The 18087-nt window shown below is 47.5% G+C and overlaps 1 protein-coding gene across 2 annotated transcripts in view; it reads left to right on the plus strand.

Annotated features, from left to right (window-relative positions):
- Window positions 1–5124: 5124 nt before the first annotated feature.
- KIAA0513 (KIAA0513 ortholog) overlaps window positions 5125–18087 on the plus strand; it is a 58970-nt gene continuing 46007 nt past the window's right edge. For both annotated transcript variants that reach the window (XM_075576442.1, XM_075576444.1), the window contains exon 1: window positions 5125–5269. The gene's annotated coding sequence lies outside the window, so the exon portion shown is untranslated. The remainder of the gene's footprint in view (window positions 5270–18087) is intronic.

The following is an 18087-nucleotide window of genomic DNA, read 5'->3' on the forward strand; positions in this document are numbered from 1 at the left end:
TTTCACACTGCTTAACCCAGGGGCGCTCTGCTCCAACAAAAGACAAAAATGCCCAACGCTACATCCAATGTGACAAAATACATACTGCAATACGTCAGAACTTGTTGGGAGTTCTTCAGTTTGCTGGAATATTGTGTGTTTATTGTGTTCAACTCCAGTCCTCAAGCCCCCCAAGCATGTCAGGATATCCCTGCTTCAGCACAGGTGACTCAATCAGAGGCTGTCAAGGACCACCTGTGCTGAAGCTGGGATATCCTAACCTGTTTGGGGGTGGGGGGGGCTTGAGGACTGGAGTTGAGCCCCCTGGGTTAATGTATGTATATGGACTTCTTAGATTTTGTTTTATTATGGATATTATTGTGTTGAGAGATGTTTCTTTCTTTAGGGTAGGGATTGAACTGATATCTCTCCACGACCCCTACTTAATATGCGCTTGGCTACGTCTTTCCTGTGCGGGAGAAGTGTTTAACTCCATTCGAATGACCGTCTTCACATTTTATTGAATAAGTGTCCTGAAGAGAACCGCGGGTTAACGTTCTATCCCATTTAGTTTTGAAGTCCCATGCTAGCAAAACAGGATCCTTATTATTACCAACCAGGGAAGCAAGCTTGGAGTCAGCATTTCCATTGTTGATTAAATGTCACCTGAAATCGAGATGTTGGTCATGTTCTTTGCTTTTCTCAAACCTGACAGCGCCAGTGAGGTACAAGTTAGGGTTATCAAACTGTCACATCCCTCAGCGAGAGTTTAGGTTAATGCTGTGAGCAGTGGAAGACACTGGTGAAGACAATGATTGGTGAACAGAGTGGATTTGGGAGCAAGTGGAAAACTGAGGGAGTTGGCACTAAAGGTGGGGAAGCGGGTGATAATTTCATAAAAGTGTAGATCGCTGGTTTGTGGGCTGGAGCTGTAGACTGCACATAAGTGGTTCCCAGTTACACAATGTAGCTGCTAACGTCCTGGAGTGGGCCAGCCCACTTATTAGTGGTAGTGGGACATTCCTCTAATACAATATTGGTTACATTGTAGAGGAGGTTGAAAAAAAGACACATCGATCAAGTTCAACCTATGCCGTTTAAATGACAGATACGTTTATCCTATATCCGTACTTGCAGTATATTGACCCAGAGGAAGGCAAACACATTATCCAATGATATCTCATAAGGGGGAAAATAAATTCCTTCCTGGCTGCAAATAATGACAATCTGATTACTCCCGGGATCAACATCCTTCCCATGTTTACTTATTTGGTATATCCCTGTTTACCTTTCTAAAAAGATGCCTAACCGTTTTTTTTAAGATATCTATTGTATCTGCCATCACCGTAATGGGTGATGAATCCCACAGTGTAACTGCCCTTCCTGTAAAGATCCCTTTCCTTTGTTGCTGGTGAAATCTCCTTTCCTTCAACCTTAGGCTAAGTCCCCAGTGGAGGCTGCCTCACGCGCACCTGGTGTCTACCGTCTGAAGAGAGCGATGAGAGGTGCAGGGGGCGTGGTCAAAATGGAGGGTGGGCGCAGCCATGACGGGGGGTGGGGCCATGACAGGCACACATTCTTCTCCCCACTAAGAATTGTTACAGTCTATTCACTTGAATTAGCCGTCAGTAAGGCGTGTACAGGCACTGTAAATAATCTCATTGAAGCTCAGAGTGTAGTGATATTACCCAACATGTCTTTCAGACCCTTTCAGCACTGCAGGAGTTAATAAGATCAGGCTAGTTCTCTTCCCGACATTTTTTTTCATACATGGCTGCAGAAAACATATATACACTGCAGCGGTGATCACTGGCACGGATGTGGGGAGCGACACTGTCAGTTCTGACATCGAGAATTATTAGAGATACCTTTCTTACCCTCTGACTTGTCATGTTTCCTAAGGCTGGAGGTGTGCGCAGCCGTCCGTGGGCGTATCTAGGGGCGTGCCGTGATGTCCCGGAGCTGGTTCACCCTCATTGGGCAACGCGCGCGCACACGCGCCCGCCTCATGGACGCGAAAACTGCCTTAAGGCAGTCTGTTCACTCGTCCGCACAGTCAGCGGTACCATGGCCCAGTCTAAGATGTGACCTGCACGCTTATTGCATTAAATGCCGTCTGTGACCGGGAGATACTCAAAGCTTTGACATACTCAATTAATTGTTTGAAAATGCTACTCTGCCATTGGTCAACAGTAGCTGTGCTCCCATTGGTCCACGGTATCTGCCCTCGTATCACGTGAGCGCGTCGCCGCACGGGAACACAATCGTGTTGTATCCCCTGCTGGCTGACGCGCCACAGCACTGCGTGAGCCAACCCGCAAGGAGACAATGGCGCCTGCCACTATTGAGGTGAGTGATTGGTGTGCGCCACGCGTGCCACCGTCACCACCTTGGACCTACCCTTAAGGGATGACCCCATGTGTGTGGTGTGTGACATAGGATTCCTGAAGTGGAGTAGGGCATTGTGAAGTCTCTTATTTCCTATGTGAGTGCACTATGCACAGTTTACCACAAGATGGCAATGTTGCTAGATTTATTAATTGCCACTTGGATTGGATGTATCCATCGCCCCAAATTAGTGCACCATGTCCTGTGCAAGAGTTCATATATAGTGCCCGCATATTATTCCCCGTAAAGAGGAGGCTAATAACAAATTAATGTAGCACACATTTATAAAGAAAAAAAAATAATGTTTTCACGTGGTAGAAACAAACGCCACAATCTCATGTCTCAGTTCCAACAGCCAAAAACCTGTGTTAAAACAGCTTTATGTAGCAGTGCTGGGGGGAACACCGGTACCCATTCTCTGCCATGGGGGTAATGCATTGCAGACTGGTCAACGCTCACTGATTTAAAGTCTGTTGCATTGAATTGTGTGTGTCTGCAGTCTCATGTCAATGGAGCTTGACTCATTGAAAACACATTTTCTATTGATTGCCATTTATTGGTCCATTTTCTTTGGATTTCTGGAAGCGGGCAGCAGAATTGTGTTCTCATTGGTCACCTTCTCTTTAAAAGGACGACACTGATTATAAAGTGGCAACACTGTAGCAATCCTTTTTTTATGGTTCATTTTCCTACTGGTGGCCTACTCTCCTTTATCTATTCATTCTGGAAAATAGGTCGATTACACTGTCCGAAAAGTACTCTGCTCCCATGTTTCATGCCTGGATTAGTAATAACCTGGAGAAGTTCATAATTTGTACTCGGGAGCACTCGTAAAAAAAAGTGGGTTGCAAACCCCAAAAATGTCTCCTTATTTCACAAAGGCATTAAAAAATGACAGACCTGCCAATTGTCACTCTTAATCGATACGTTACTCCATGAGTGTATGGTATGTTTATCTAGGACAGCCAAGGTTTACACAGGTCTGTAGAAAACATCAATTATGTCAGGAACTGCTGCAGCATCAAAATCTCATTAAAACCTCAAACTCAAATCACACATTTTTGTTTCAATAAACATCCCTTAGTTTGTCTCCAAAATATTGCTGACGAGTCCCATAAATATGTCCTGGTTCATCGTTCCAAAAAATGTCGCTTAAATAGCGGTTATCACGGGCGACCAGGACAAGTCGCCGGGATTATAGCGCCGGACAGGATGAAGGTGTTCAGTAAAGTAGTTTAATTGTGGCCGGAACCAACAGGCACAACACAAGACCAGAAAAGTGTTCAAACTCATCAAGACCGGGGTTACTGGGGGAATCCTAGCTAACTAGGTTCTGGGTGCTGCTTCAATAAGTTTACCCAGGTAAGCATCCCCCTCAAGACCTCAGGGATGCAATTTCGGCAATAGCACTTTTGAATCTCCCACTCACATTGTCACTGAAGCCTCGTTCTGGGGTGTCTCCGGGCCTCCGGCCTCGCCTCAGCGCATGCTGATTAGTTTATACCAGGCCTGCACAACTCCAGTCCTCGAGGGCCGTAAACAGGCCAGGTTTTCAGGATATCCCTACTTCAGCGCAGCTGGCTCAATTAGTGGCTCAGTCATACTGAGAGAGGGGGCGGCTCAGTGAGTAAAATACACTGACTGGCACTGAGAGTTTGAAGCAGGGGACCCTGGTTCAATTCCCGGTGTCGGCTCCTTGTGACCTTGGGCAAGTCACTTTAGCTCCCTGTGCCTCAGGCACCAAAAACATAGATTGTAAGCTCACCAGGGCAGGGACCTGTGGCTGCAAAATGTCTCTGTAAAGTGCTACGTATAACTAGCAGCGCTATACAAAAACATGCTATTATTATTATTATAAATACAGGCCTTACGTTTTACATTGAATAATGGTTCACACACGTATAGGATAATACATGTCGGCCCTTTAAGCTAAAATAAAATGGATATACAGGGGGAATGCTACGTATCCGGCTGGACGGATAAGTGCAACGGCTGAGCTCAACCTTTCAGTATGCAATCCACGTTGCCCCTTCGGTCACAATGCTATCTCGTTCTTGGAGATGTTTTTTGCAGTTTTAGAGATTGCTGGAATAATCTACCACTGTACCGAGCGTAGACACTGTGATAATCTCCTCCAATAAAGGCAGGGAATTCCTATCCATAAAAAACACGGCAACCAGGTTGTAAGACGGGAAAACTTGTATTTTCAAAGTCTTAAACATAATAAGCCAACCAATTTATTTGCAAAGATTGGCATATTGGTCAAGTAGTGTGAAAAATCTACTCATTGTTTTACTTTCACCTTGACAAATGTGCCCTAAGCCCAATGCAAATCAAAGGGGTATTGAAAAGATGCCCTTAATTTCCCTCCTAAATCTCTACAACATTTGAAATGTTGGCCATGTAACCTTTCCCATGAATTTCAAAATAAAAAGCTGGGGAACAAAGGCTGTTATGATGTTGACGATAAAAAGAAAGGTAACCTATTCATTATTGATTTTATATTATTATATAGAGATCATGTATCACATACAAATAATGAAATAGCTTGAGACCCCAAAAACCTATTCCATGTATGTTAAGAAAACTATGAATGATGTTAACTTATAAAATCATCTTTGTTCCTATTTTGTACGTTCATTTTTTTTTGCAATAAAGTTAAAAAAAAAAAAAAGATTTTCTTTGGGTGGAGCAAGATGGCGTACCTGGGAGTACCTGTGTAGCATGTACGTCAGAGGGCGGTGCTCCAGGCGGTAGAGGATGCGTGCGCATGCGCAGAGCAGTGACAGCTGCTGTCAGTGTGTGAGTGGGCTTGGAGTCAGTGCAGTGCAGTGCGTGTGTGTGTGCGGCTGGCTGCTGCCTCTAGACTGCTTGCCATGGCCAAAGGGATGTGCCAGTGCAGGTAAGAGTGTCCTCCTCAGCAGGGTGTAGGGTGCTATGAGCAGGGTGCTGGGAGTAGGGTGCTGGAAGCAGGGTGCTATGAGTAGGGTGCTGGGAGCAGGGTGCTGGAGTAGGGTGCTGGGAGTAGGGTGCTGGGAGTAGGGTGCTGGGAGCAGGGTGCTGGGAGTAGGGTGCTGGGAGCAGGGTGCTGGGAGCAGGGTGCTGGAGTAGGGTGCTGGGAGCAGGGTGATGGGATTTGGGTGCTGGGAGTAGGGTGCTGGGAGCAGGGAGCAGGGTGTTCATGACACTTTCCACAGGTGAATTGTTCTCCTTAAGGAGCAGAGAGATAGAGGCAGACTCGCTGCTGGTCCGTGTAGTGTGCAGCCCCCAAACACAACCCAAGTGTGTCAAGTTATTATTTACTTTGTATCATTGTATCATAGGCTGTCATAGGGTATTTGTTAGAGGGAGGGAGGGGGAGGGCATATAGGACATTCAAGATTTAGAGGTGTGAGCTTTGGGGGAGGGGGTTTAGGAAAGCAAGTCATACTCCCTACCAGTGTATATTGCAGCATGTTAATTTTCTTATGCGCCCATGCCTTTTCACTTGCATGTGTTGATCCTGCATTTTATTTAGCTCGCTGCCGTATGACATGGAGGGGCCAGCTGGCCAGGGCTCCCTTCCAGTGAGGTAAACTTACAAAGTTTATGTAAGGTTTTTTGTTTTTATTTTAACCCCTTTGTTGCCTTGCAGGCACCTCTGGCAGCGGAGGGGTTAAAAGCGAGTTCTAGTTGGTCAGTTCAGTCATTTCCTGGCATTTTTTTTTTTTTTTTTATCTTCCTCAAACTTAATGCTATCCTGAAGAAATACTTATGGTAAAATGTATTTTGCTGGGAATATTAAATATGGCCGCATTTGTATTGCATTAGGGGAGAAAAACGATTTAACTTTGTTAAAGATGAAATAGGTATTTACAGATAAATAGTACGTCACAGTTTGGGTTTTAGCGTACACTAAATGAATACGCTGGTGCAATATTCCACAATCTCCGGATTTCTTTGCAATTGCTAACTCAAAAGTTGCAGTTTGCAGCAGGGGGGGTGTATATGTCAGCGGGACAGTTCTGTATCCAGGTGGGTGCTGACTGCGGGAATTGGCAAAAGATAACTTGCTGACCACATGTACCTAATGACCACATGTACCTAATGTCCACATGTACCTGCTGACCAGCTCTGTGCTGTAGGAATCGCAGCGCGTGAAAATACAGACCCCCTGAGCGCCAGGAACCTCTAGTGTGTTGCAAACCTTTCTAGCACTGATGGGGTTAACAGGTGTTTAAACCAGCCAGGTTTGCCTGTTCCTCACGGTTTTTACGTTTTAAACTGCGATGGTGCATTGTGTTGTGAGGTGTTGTGGTACTCTGACAGTGAAAGGGTTACTATAGTCCCATTTTATACTTTAAATATTTAAAGCTACCCATACCAGTTTTTTTTTTGTTTTTAATCTAGTGCCACATATTAATTTCTGAGCGGGAGAGAATAACTACAGAAGTGCTGCTCTGGTGCAGAAAATATCACGTGCTGTACTGTATGTATATACTCTGACAGATTTACACGCGTTGTGGTATAAGCAGTGCTTCTTCATAAGACACCGTTCTGCGCTGAAGTCTCTTATGGGGCAGCGCTGCTAAGCAGACAGTCCTGTATGTTTGTATGCTACCTGCAACATTATCTTTAATCGCCCAAATGGTTAAAGAGCTTCAGGGTTTTTTGGGACTGCACCTGACTTTGGGGTAGTAAAAGAAATAACACTTAACTGATTGTTGGCTGGGATTATGGCTCATAATTTGTATTTTAATTTTAACCCCTTTCTTGCCAGAAACACCCACTAAGCATTACAATACACGTGTATCCAGCAGGGAATGATTTAAGAGGAACGTATTCTGGAGCATGATAACCGCTTACATCCCGATAAATAACACGCTGGATTTTACCAGTTCAGGGGAGATTGTTTGTTGGGAAAGAATGACATCGAATCACTGAGGAGGAATAGCATCTTGTATCTTAACGTCCTTTTTGAAAATGCAAATGTTGATCCTCATTTTAATGCCCCCTCCGTCTCTCTCTTTCTCGCCCCCATCTCTCTCTTTCTCGCCCCCGTCTCTATCTTGCCGCCCGCCCCATCTCTCTCTTGCTCGCCAGCCCCCATCTCTCTCTTGCTCGCCTGCCCCCCATCTCTCTCTTGCTCGCCCGCCCCCCGTCTCTCTCTTGCTCGCCCGCCCCCGTCTCTCTCTTGCTCGCCCGCCCCCCGTCTCTCTCTTGCTCGCCCGCCCCCGTCTCTCTCTTGCTCGCCCGCCCCCCGTCTCTCTCTTGCTCGCCCGCCCCCCGTCTCTCTCTTGCTCGCCCGCCCCCCCGTCTCTCTCTTGCTCGCCCGCCCCCGTCTCTCTCTTGCTCGCCCGCCCCCCGTCGCTCTCTTGCTCGCCCGCTCCCCGTCTCTCTCTTGCTCGCCCGCTCCCCGTCTCTCTCTTGCTCGCCCGCCCCCGTCTCTCTCTTGCTCGCCCGCCCCCGTCTCTCTCTTGCTCGCCCGCCCCCCGTCTCTCTCTTGCTCGCGCGCCCCCCGTCTCTCTCTTGCTCGCCCGCCCCCCGTCTCTCTCTTGCTCGCCCGCCCCCCGTCTCTCTCTTGCTCGCCCGCCCCCCGTCTCTCTCTTGCTCGCCCGCCCCCCGTCTCTCTCTTGCTCGCCCGCCCCCCGTCTCTCTCTTGCTCGCCCGCCCCCCGTCTCTCTCTCGCTCTCCTGCCCCGCGTTTCTCTCTTGCTCGCCCGCCCCTGTCTCTCTCTTGCTCGCCCGCCCCCCGTCTCTCGCTTGCTCGCCCGCCTCCGTCTCTCTCTTGCTCGCCCGCCCCGTCTCTCTCTTGCTCACCCGCCCCCGTCTCCTCTCTTGCTCGCCCGCCCCCGCCCCCCCCCCCCCCGTCTCCTCGCTTCCTCCTTCTCTACTTACTCGCCCCCCCCCCCCACCCCCTTATCTTTTGGTTTATTTGAACTATGTTATATATTAAGCTAACAGGCATTTCCAAAAGGAAAAAGTATGTCTTTGTTGTGTGATTAATATATTTTCTTTCTGCAGTCAGACCTGCCCTGAGACCTTGACATTGTGTCCTTATTATATCTCTGCTAGAACAGCCCCGTAAGAAGAGGATTTATGATTAAGTTACCAACCTCTTACTTAACCCTTTCAGTACTAGAGGCTAGCAGCGCAATGTGTCACTAACTCCTCCGGTTCTGAAAGAGTTAAAGACAACTGTCTCCCCTACAATCTATCCTAAATGCTGCTGCTAGAATCACTTTACTCTCTCCTAAATCTGTCTCTGCGCCTCTCCTGCTGAAATCCCTCCCCTGGCTTCCTGTTAAATTATCTCTTACAAAATTCTCCTCCTCACTTTTACGACTGTACACCCTGCCCCTCCTTACATCTCCGCCTTAGTTTCTCGCTGTACACCTGCCGGACTCCTGCGTTCTTCTCAAGGATGTCTTCTTTCTACCCCCTTTGTATCTAAAGCCCTCTGCCGCCTTAAACCTTTCTCGCTCACTTCCCCACACACCTGGAATGCCCTTCCCCTCAATACCCGACTGGCACCCTCTCTATCCACCTTTAAGACCTTTCTTAAAACACTCCTCCTTAACGAAGCATATGGGCAGCTCCGCTCTCTGATACTATACATCTCATGCACTGACCTTGACCCCTGGCAGACGCACTTAGCATAACACCCTCCTACTGTCTCTGTCAGCTCTCCCTACTTACCACTTAGATTGTAAGCTCCTCGGGGCAGAAACTCCCTTTCCCATTGTTATTTTCATGTCTGAAGCGCTGAATTCCCACTATGTGTTCTAATATTATGTAACGTGTATTACTGCTGAGGAGCGCGAGGTCCCGATATAAATACAGATATACATACTGCATACATTTAAATTCTTACATTGTATTCTTCACTTTTTACTTCTTTTCCCCCCCATATGTTTGAGAAATGGTGTCCTACTTTCCTTCGCAGCCGCCCCAAATCTCTCCCCCCCCCCCCCAGCTTCCTTGTACATGAGAATTGGATGGGCCAGGAATGCATAGAATAACATGATCTGGTCACGCTGTATTCCTGCCTCTCACGGTGTTACATTGTTGGCTGGGTTCATTTCCTCTTCTATACAACATTCTCAGCGTTGCTGCTCTCAGGAAGCCGGGCGCCGCAGGGCAAAAGTCTCCACTCGACTCCAATTTATTTCTCCAACTAATCTGGTTTGACAACAACTCGCAGGCTACGTACATGTGACAATCGTAGCCTTTTGGGACACAAACGTGTGAGCGCATGTGTGTTTCAAAGATATTAGGAGCACCAAAATGATGACATACAGCATGGCGTTGGGTTGCCAGGTGCCCAGTATTGAACTGCCCTGTATTTGGACACTCTGCCCAGTAAAAAAATGAGGCAAATACTGGACATGTATGTATCCTGTGTTACCTCTCTGGACATTGTGACCTGACCGGCTTGGGGGGGAGGGGGGCGGGATTTCCCTAAACAGGGCTGTTGCCAAGGGGCTGGGCAGCTTCCTCCATCCAGACTGGCTGCAGCTGGGTAATGCAGCCAATCAGGAGGAGGTGCCAGGGGGTTGGGGGTGGGGCCAAGAGAGGAGGAAACAGAATGGAGCGGAAAGGTTGTGTGTGTGTGTGTGTTTTCACCTTTCACCATTGTGTCCAGTATTTTTGGAGAAGCCACCTGGCAACCCTAAGCAGGGGTGGCCAACTCCAGTCCTCAAGGGCCACCACCAGCTCAGGTTTTCTGGATATCCCTGCTTCAGCACAGCTGGCTCAATCGGCAACTGAGCCACCTGTGCTGGTCCTTGAGATTAGAACTGGAGTTGGCCACCCCTGATCTACAGCTTCGATAAAGTAGTGGTACAGTGGCCACTTTTTTTGAATAGTGACCCCAGTTCAAATGCCTGCGTTGGCTACTTGTGATCTTCAGCAATTCTCTCTGGCCCATATCGAGTAAGCGGTGCCATTCTGTAAGATGCATTGCTGCCTGCTTACTTGAATAGGTGGTAAGGTATATTCCAGTGCCACCATGTGTCTTAAGCAGGGGGGGCTCAACTCCAGTCCTGAAGCCCCCCAACACGTCAGGTTTCCAGGATATCCCAGCTTCAGCACAGGTGGCTCAGTCAAAGACTGAGCCTCTGATTGAGCCACCTGTGCTGAAGTGGGTATATCCTGACAACCTGTCTGGGTGGGGGGAGTAGCGCTTGAGGACTGAAGTTGAGCCCCCCTGTCTTAAGGGATAGCACTGCTTAGGAGATGTAGGGCCCTTTCTCTCCCGCTGCATTCCAAATTGAGCAAGGTTCGGATATAATAACCGAGATTGGTCTATTTCACGATTTATTTAACAACTCCACACTCCTTTTCCCTTCACCTTCTTACCCCCCCCCCCCCCCCCTGCAAACCTGGCCGCATCAAAGGCGAGCCATGTATTTAAATGGTTTGTATAGCAACATCCTGGAATCAGCCAGCCGGCCGTGGCAGCCGTGGCAGCCCAGCCTGGACCAGTTAAAGACGTTGGCATTAGGGAGACGGCTAAAGCTGGGATTAAGATAATCTTTCCCCAGGGGAGTTGTACATTCGTATCAGTCGGTCCGTGTGCAGGAGTTTTAAAAAGAGAGAGAGGGGGGGGGGGGGGGAGGGAGAGAGAGGGGGGGTAAGAGAGAGGGAAGCTTTGCTGCCAGAGAGGCCTGCGATGCATTGCACTGGCAGCGAATGGGTTAACTATGTTGTATTACCTGCTTCATAATATTTATCCAAGGATTTGCTGTCAGTCGACCCTCCCCATTCCTCATTAAGGGGTGTGTGTGTGTGTGTGTGTGTGTGTGTGTGTGTGTGTGTGTGTGTGTGTGTGTGTGTGTGTGTGTGTGTGTGTGTGTGTGTGTGTGTGTGTGTGTGTGTACATACTGTATGTTATACTTTGTTTACTTTGAGAGTCCTGCCTATGTATTACAGGTTTCATTCAGGTTTAGTGCAAGTGTGGCCAACTCCAGTTCTCAAGGGCCACCAACAGGTCAGGTTTTAAGGCTATCCCTGCTTCAGCACATAAGCACAATGAGTGGCTCAGTTATTGCATAGTTGCATAGTTGCATAGTTGCATAGTTGCATAGTTGCATAGTTGCATAGTTGCATAGTTACATAGTTACATAGTTACATAGTAGATGAGGTTGAAAAAAGACACCCGTCCATCAACTTCAACCTATGCTAAATTTACACGACAGATACTTTATCCTATATCTGTACTTACAGTATATTGACCCAGAGGAAGGCAAACACACAACCCCAGTGACACATCATCCAATGATATCTCATAAGGGGAAATAAATTCCTTCCTGACTCCAAATATTGGCGATCACATTACTCCGTGGATCAACATCCTTCCCATGTTTACTTATTTGGTATATCCCTGTATACCTTTCCTTTCTAAAAAGAAAGGACTGCGCCACTGATTGAGCCACCTGTGCTGAAGCAGGGATATCCTTAAAACCTGACCTGTTGGTGGCCCTTGAGGACTGGAGTTGGCCACGCCTGCTGTAGAGATTCCAGTCCCATTTCTTGGTGCCTGAGGTTTGGGGAGATAACATTGGCATTCAAACCCTGTGACATTACCACTAGATTTAGGCATCCCAGAGAATAAAACCCGACCTGTTGGTGGCCCATGAGGACTGGAGTCGGCCACTTCTGGTTTAGTAGTTGCTACCTTTTTAACCCTTCGCTTGTCCCGTGGTCTGGCATTCCACGGGGTGACCCCCTTGACATTATGACGTACTGTTACTTTCTATTTGCTCATTGTCTAAGGTAGATGGCGTTCTGCGCACAGAGAAACGGAAGAGATCTCTCCCCCGTCCTTCTGTTCCGTCATCCATAATGCCGCGCAGTCTGGTGCCGCCGCCGCTGCCGCGATGGGTTAAATAGTAATAAAATGATTAGAATAAAAATATCCTCTTGTTGCTGATGTCGCCCTTTCATCCCTCTTTGCTGCCAACTCAGAGGGCAACACATTACAAAGCAGGAGTGATGTGCAGCCGAGGGGTTAATTCTATCTACACCAAGCAGCCCGAAAAAAAACCCAAACACCATCGTGGGGATTGTCGGCTGAAAACGGCGAGCGGCTGCTGTGGCATTTACAGAGTAAGGCTTCTCCAAAAATACTGGACATGATGGTGACGGGTGCAACACACACACACACGCCTCAGCTCCATGCTGTTTCCTCCTCTCCTTGGCCCCGCCCACAGACTACTGATACCTCCTGCTGATTGGCTGCATTACCCAGCAGCATCCAATCAGGATGGAGGAAGCTGCCCAGCCCCCTAGCAGCAGCTCTGCTCTCTCCCTGCTCGGGGAAATCCTGCGGCCCCCCCCAAGCCGGTCAGGTCACTATGTCCAGAGGGGTAATACCGGTATACACATACATGTCCAGAGAGGTAATACCGGTATACACATACATGTCCAGAGAGGTAATACCGGTATACACATACATGTCCAGAGAGGTAATACCGGTATACACATACACGCCCAGAGAGGTAATACCGGTATACACATACACGCATAGAGAGGTAATACCGGTATACACACACACGCCCAGAGAGGTAATACCGGTATACACATACACGCCCAGAGATGTAATACCGGTATACACATACACACCCAGAGAGGTAATACCGGTATATACATACACGCCCAGAGAGGTAATACCGGTATACACATACACGCCCAGAGAGGTAATACCGGTATACACGTACACGCCCAGAGAGGTAATACCGGTATACATATACACGCCCAGAGAGGTAATACCGGTATACACATACACGCCCAGAGAGGTAATACCGGTATACACATACACGCCCAGAGAGGTAATACCGGTATACACATACACGCCCAGAGGGGTAATACCGGTATACACATACACGCCCAGAGAGGTAATACCGGTATACACATAAACGCCCAGAGAGGTAATACCGGTATACACATACACTACCAGAGAGGTAATACCGGTATACACATACACGCCCAGAGAGGTAATACCGGTATACACATACACGCCCCCAGAGAGGTAATACCGGTAACCACATACACACCCAGAGAGGTAATACCGGTATACACATACACGCCCAGAGACGTAATACCGGTATACACATACATGTACAGAGAGGTAATACCGGTATACACATACACACCCAGAGAGGTAATACCGGTATACACATACATGTACAGAGAGGTAATACCGGTATATACATACACGCATAGAGAGGTAATACCGGTATACACATACATGTCCAGTATTACCTCTAATTTTTTACTGGACAGAGTGTCCGAATACAGGACACCTGGTAACCCTATTTAAAGCTTAGACTTTGCCGTATAACTGTTACATTTACTATTCAACAGGAAACCGTTTTTAAAAAAATATATATAATTAACAAAATATGGCAACTTAACCGCTCAGCCATTGGATGTGGCTGCAGTGCCTTAGAGCCTTTGCTCCCCCGCCCCCCTACCTTCTCTCTCCCCCCTGCTCGTGCTCCCCCCTCCCCCCCACCCCCACCTTTACCTTCTCTCCGACATCGGCGCTGTCATTTGACGTAATGTGACGTCGCGTTGCCATGGAAACGCGTTGCCCTATGCCACCAGAGAGAAGGTAAGAGACTGTTACATTGGCCTTGCGCGCTCCCCAGGCACTTAATTTAAATGTGGGGAAGAGCGCGGGGCCTCTGTACGCGCCACGTTCCACCCCCCCCCCCCCCTGCAGAAAATTGAGCGCCCCCAGTTTACACACCCCTGCCTTAGAACAGGGGTGCTCATCTCCGGTCCTCTAGCCCCCCCCCCCAACAGGTCAGGTTTTCAGGATATTCCAGCTTCAGCACAAGTGGCTCAATCAATCCCTGCTTCAGCACAGGAGGCTCAGTCTCTGGCAGAGATTTTGATTGAGCTGAAGCTGGGATAGCCTCAAAACTTGACCTGTTGGCTGGACTGCAGTTGAGCACCCCTGCCTTACAGAAAGGCGTTGCAGTCCCGTCTGGCGCTGAAGGGGTTAAGGTATTTTTGAAGCCATCTTTGCTGAAAGTTTTCATTTATTTTTAACTCTTTCCGGTGTGTTTGCATTGAAGCCTTATTTGCATTTTTTCCCAATTGTCAATTAAAGGGTTTAATGGTTTCGGCGACAAGACATGTATTAAACAGAACAATTGCTCTGCAAATTCTCAGGCCCGGGGAGTGCTCGGCTGCTGCTGAACCGGAAAAACAGTGTGACTAGGGAAAAGTTTCAGCCCAGTGGTCTTAGCACATTTTCTGCAGCAGGAAGCGATTTGGAAATAATCTTTTTGTTGCTGGCATTGTAGCTAATGGTACATTGCATGTGTTAGGAGTCTGTCCAGTAAAAAATGAAGTAATACTGGACGTGTATATCCGGTATTACCTCTCTGGGTGTGTATGTGTATACCGGTATTACCTCTCTGGGCGTGTATGTGTATACCGGTATTACCTCTCTGGGCGTGTATGTGTATACCGGTATTACCTCTCTGGGCGTGTATGTGTATACCGGTATTACCTCTCTGGGTGTGTATGTGTATACCGGTATTACCTCTCTGGGTGTGTATGTGTATACCGGTATTACCTCTCTGGGCGTGTATGTGTATACCGGTATTACCTCTCCGGGCGTGTATGTGTATACCAGTATTACCTCTCTGGGCGTGTATGTGTATACCGGTATTACCTCTCTGGGCGTGTATGTGTATACTGGTATTACCTCTCTGGGCGTGTATGTGTATACCGGTATTACCTCTCTGGGCGTATATGTGTATACCGGTATTATCTCTCTGGGCGTGTATGTGTATACCGGTATTACCTCTCTGGGTGTGTATGTGTATACCGGTATCACCTCTCTGGGCGTGTATGTGTATACCGGTATTACCTCTCTGGGTGTTTATGTGTATACCGGTATTACCTCTCTGGGCGTGTATGTGTATACCGGTATTACCTCTCTGGGCGTGTATGTGTATACCGGTATTACCTCTCTGGGCGTGTATGTGTATACCGGTATTACCTCTCTGGGCATGTATGTGTATACCGGTATTACCTCTCTGGGTGTGTATGTTTATACCGGTATTACCTCTCTGGGCATAGTGACCTGGGCAGCTTGGGGGGCCGCGGGATTTCCCCGAGCAGGGATGCTACTAGGGGGCTTGGTAATGCAGCCAATCAGGAGGAGGTGTCAGGAGCCTGGGGGTGGGGCCAACAAGAGGAGGAAACCGCATGGAGGTGATAGGTGTGTGTCGAGCGCGTCGCACCTTTCACTATTGTGTCCAGTATTTTTGGAGAAGCCACCTGGGTACCCTAGTACAGAAAGTGCACAATGTGTGGGGGAGTATGTGTGTTCTGGACAAGGATAATTTGTCTGAAATGCTTATTTGGAACACGATACAGTAAAATACATCTGTGATAAAGGAGGGGGTTAATAAACACACACAACCACTGCAACCTCAGTGCCCAAAACTCTGTCCCTGTGCGACTGTAATTGTGAACTCATGTATATAACAAGACAAAAAGCTGCAGTGCTACATCCAATGTGACACATTTATATAGTTAAATACTATTTAACAAAAACTGGGAAAATAAATAAATAAGTGAACTACAGAAAAATGTAAATGAAAGATAACAGCCAGATATGGCGTGCGTGTATGTGTATATATCTATAGCCAGTGTTCGACAAACCTATACATTTGCTCGCCCCGGGCGAGTGGATTTAACATCGTGGCGAGCTCCTATTGGCCCAAGCAGCACACGTTTGGTACTAGGTGGCGAGTAGATTTTTTGGTGATTTGACGACCACTGTCTATAGCTATATATCTATATCTCGAGCGCTTATATTAAACGTAAGCGCTAGTTTTAAATAGATCTTTGAATTTTGAGAGAACCCAGAAAGTAAAGGTGAAATGTAATCTATGAATTACTCATGATCTGATGACATATAAGACCCCAAAAAATGTAAATATAAATGTAAACAAGCTAAATAACCAATATAAAAATATTAATTAAAAAAATAAATGATCCACACTAATGTTCATTCAAAACTGTAATAAAAGGATATATATATCCTCCACTCGTTCCTCTGGAGGAATTCTCACACTCTCGCAGACCCTTCACTACAAATTTATGCTATCCTGTTTCAACTCTGCCCTCTCTCAGGCTAAACAAACCTACTTTTCTTCACTAATCAACACGCACAAGTCTAACCCACGCCGACTGTTCTCTGTCTTTGACTCTCTATTCAAACCACCCTCTGCTGCCTGTTCTCCTTCCTCCATCTCCGCTCAGGACTTTGCTGACTATTTTAAGGAAAAGGTGGAATCCATACTGTACGTCAGAACATCCCCTCTGTTTCCTCCTCCCATCCTACACCGCTTCCTAACTCTCCTCCTGCCTTCCTTGACTCTCTTTCCGCTGTCACAGAGGAGGATTTGTCACTGCTGTTCTCCTCTTCTCCCTCTACCACCTGCCCTCTTGACCCCATTCCCTCCCATCTCCTAAAACCTCTTGCTCCTACTATAATCCCTACGCTCACACACATTTTTAACTCCTCCCTCTGCTCTGGAACCTTTCCCTCCTCCTTCAAACATGCAACCGTTATACCATTACTCAAAAACAGCAAGCTTGACCCTACCTGTCTTTCTAACTATCGACCTGTCTCCCTCCTGCCTTTTGCCTCTAAACTCCTTGAACGTCTTGTATTCTCTCGCTTGCTCCATTTTCTCAACACCTATTCTCTCCTAGACCCTCTACAATCTGGCTTCCGCACTGCTCACTCGACTGAAATAGCCGTCACTAAAATAACTAATGACCTCCATGCTGCCAAAGACAGAGGTCATTACACTCTGCTCATATTACTCGACCTCTCTGCAGCATTTGACACTGTGGACCACCCTCTTCTCCTTAACATTCTCCATACTCTTGGTACTTCGGAACAAAGCTCTATCCTGGATCTCATCCTACCTCTCCCATCGTACTTTCAGTGTCTCTTCTGCTAACACCTCCTCCTCCTCTATTGATCTCTCTGTGGGGGTACCCCAGGGCTCTGTCCTGGGACCTCTTCTCTTTTTTTCTGTACACACTTTCTCTGGGTGACCTAATCACATCTTTTGGGTTTAAATATCACCTCTATGCGCGAACACACATTTTTACTTTTCAACACCCGACCTTACACCTGCTGTACAGACCAAAGTTTCTGAATGTCTCTCTGCTATATCATCCTGGATGGCCCTCCGTCACCTTAAACTCAACATGGCTAAAACAGAGCTCCTCGTACTTCCTCCCAAACCTGACCCTACTAACTCCTTCCACATTACTGTTGGAAGTACTATCATTCACCCAGTAGCCCAAGCACGCTGCCTAGGGGTCACACTCGACTCCTCTCTCACATTCTCCTCACATTCAAAACGTTTCTAAAACCTGCTGCTTTTTCCGCCGCAATATTACAAAGATACGCCCTTTCCTCTGTTGCTCGACTGCTAAAACTTTGACACAGACCCTCATTCTCTCCCGCATCGATTACTGTAACCTCCTGCTGTCCGGCCTTCATCTGTCTCCCCTACAATCTATCCTAAGCGCTGCTGCCAGAATCACTCTGCTCTTTCCTAAATCTGTCTCTGCGTCTCCCCTGCTGAAATCCCTCTCCTGGCTTCCTATCAAATCCCCCATCTCGCACACAATTCTCCTCCTCACTTTTAAAGCTTTACACTCTTCTGCCCCTCCTTACATCTCAGCCCTA

The sequence above is a fragment of the Ascaphus truei genome, chromosome 19 (genome assembly GCF_040206685.1).
Source record: "Ascaphus truei isolate aAscTru1 chromosome 19, aAscTru1.hap1, whole genome shotgun sequence".
In the NCBI taxonomy this organism is placed as follows: Eukaryota; Metazoa; Chordata; class Amphibia; order Anura; family Ascaphidae; genus Ascaphus; species Ascaphus truei.